Source organism: Heptranchias perlo, unplaced genomic scaffold, assembly GCF_035084215.1.
Source record: "Heptranchias perlo isolate sHepPer1 unplaced genomic scaffold, sHepPer1.hap1 HAP1_SCAFFOLD_384, whole genome shotgun sequence".
NCBI lineage: Eukaryota > Metazoa > Chordata > Chondrichthyes > Hexanchiformes > Hexanchidae > Heptranchias > Heptranchias perlo.
The window spans coordinates 197501-200000 of record NW_027139396.1 but is presented as its reverse complement, the minus strand read 5'-3'; the positions used below and the strand labels follow the sequence as shown (position 1 = coordinate 200000).

At 57.0% G+C, this 2500-nt stretch overlaps 1 pseudogene; it reads left to right on the top strand.

The window, feature by feature from the left end:
* The first annotated feature begins 37 nt into the window (after positions 1-37).
* Positions 38-154, top strand: LOC137311904 (U2 spliceosomal RNA; annotated as a pseudogene).
* Positions 155-2500: the final 2346 nt, after the last annotated feature.

Here is a 2500-nt window from a genome sequence, read left to right as displayed (position 1 = left end):
CACACACACACACACACACACACACACACACACACATATTATTTACTTTTATTTTTAATTGAATTTTAGAACAGGGAGATGGAATAGGGGCTTGCTCCGTCCACTCCACGCATCGACCCAGTATTGCAGTGTTTCTGGGAACGGTGCAGCTCCCCGTGGGGAGATATTCAAAAGGAAAATCAGCTCTTTCCCAGTGTCTCTGTGTGTGTGTGTGTGTGTGTGTGTGTGTATTATTACTGAGAATAAAGCTGATATCTCTCTCTCTCTCTCTCTCTCTCACTCAGAGCTGCTGTGGAAGGAAACCTTTTTAAAAAGAACTTTCTCAGCTCAGTGGTATTTTTTTCTTCTCCAAGGCTGAGTGCCGCTCGCACGTAGCGATATAATTCAAAGTGCAAAATAACTTGGCGTCGTTGACTTTAAACAAGCAGGGTCTGCTTCCAAATGAAAGCTGCGCTCCCGAACTGGACTGACTGTCTGTCTGTCTGTCTGTCAAGGGGAGGAAAAGGCGGTGGTGGTGGTGGTGAGGGTGGAGCTTTACGCTCAGGAGGGGAGACTTTCTTTCAGAGGTGCCAATTAATCTGCAGCAGAAAGCCATCCCCCCCGACCGGGATTCGAAGCCCGGTCCTGACCACGAGACCACCGGGGAGAGTTGCCTCAAGTCCCTGAGGGACCTGGACACGAGGCCGAATACACACGCACGCCTGCTGCACTGGCAGCAGCGACCAACAGGGGGCCGACCGGCTGATCCTTCCCTTTCACAGGCAGGCTTTTGGCCCTCGCTCAAACGACAAAGGTGTTCAGAAGGAAGTCCTGGGGGGAAGGCAGGCAGGGAGGGACGGACACAGGGAAGTCCGCACAAAACAGGTCCCCTGGAACCTCTGACCCAGAAAACCGGGTTCCTGGTGAAAGCAGTCCTGCCCCGCCCTGCCATTAACATGACAATGGACAGGGCCCGGACCAGGCGCAGCGGACGGTAGCGAGCAGTCGGAGGGTGAAAATCCGCCAGTGGGTGAAAAGGAGAGCCGTGCGGTGAGAGGAGGCGGAAAGCGGTTCGCAGACTTTCGCTGTACCTCCGGCGGGCAGCGCCGCACCTCCGAGCGCTCGGTACCGTCCGCTGCGCCTCGTCCTGCCGCACGCGACGAGCCGTCCCCGGAGGAAATCGGCCTCGGCCTTCCTGAGATATCAGTCTCCAGGTGGGACAGAAAAACCGGGGGCCCCCGGCTCGCTTTCGGCGGCCCGCTAGTCGACTTCCCGTCGTGCGAACGCGATCCTTCCGGTACCCTTCGGTGCCCCTTGCCCGACTCTAGCTCCGGTGGTAAAGCGGAGTCGGTCGGTCTGACGGCCGCCGAGTTAGCAGGCGGAAAGCGGTTTGCAGCCTTTCGCTGTACCTCCGGCGGGCAGCGCCGCACCTCCGAGCGCTCGGTACCGTCCGCTGCGCCTCGTCCTGCCGCACGCGACGAGCCGTCCCCGGAGGAAATCGGCCTCGGCCCTCCTGAGATATCAGCCTCCATACGGGCGTCACAAATCAGTGGACATGGTCAGCTGCAAAGCAGTGTCATTACAACCTTTCATAAACAACAGGGCAGCACCGCACTGCACTGCACTGCACTGCACCCCACACTACATCACACTTGCCTGCCTGCCAGCCTGCCGCTGCCTACTCTCACCAGCGGACCAAAGTGAGGATAACACCCCGAAGCAAGCATCTCCCTTGCCGCCCACCAGCCCACACCAATCCCCTTGCCTGCCTCCCACAAATTCCACCAGCGAGGCAAAGTGAAAATCAACCCCCAAAAAACGCACTCCACACCGGCCATCGCCCGCTATACACCCCCCCTGGGGCGAATATTAAGCCCGAGAACACCGACTGTAACCAACCGCAGTGAAAAGTTGAAGTGGCAACTCATTAACCAGATTTACACTTGGCAACTCATAAACCAAATGAACAAAAAATCTGGTTAATGAGTTGCCCAAAATAAATCTGGTTAATGAGTTGCCACTTCAACTTTTCACTGCGGTTGGTTACAGTCGGTGTTCTCGGGCTTAATATTCACCCCGGGGGGGCGGGGTGGGTGATTCTGGGGGTAGTGTCCGGGAGGGTGAGCCTTTTATTCGGCAGGAGGCGTGTGGGGAAATCATCAACCTGTCAGACGATGAGTTGTCACAAATGCCATTGCTTAATGAAAGCTGCGCTCCCGAACTGGACTGACTGTCTGACTGTCTGTCTGTCCGTTTGTCAAGGGGAGGAAAAGGCGGTGGCGGTGGTGGTGAGGGTGGAGCTTTACGCTCAGGAGGGGAGACTTTCCTTCATGCCAATTAATCTGCAGCAGAAAGTCATCCCCCCCCGACTGGGATTCGAAGCCCGGTCCTGACCACGAGACCACCGGGGAGAGCTGCCTCAAGTCCCTGAGGGACCTGGACACGAGGCCGAGGACACACGCACGCCTGCTGCACTGGCAGCAGCGACCAGCAGGGGGCTGACCGGCTGATCCTTCCCTTT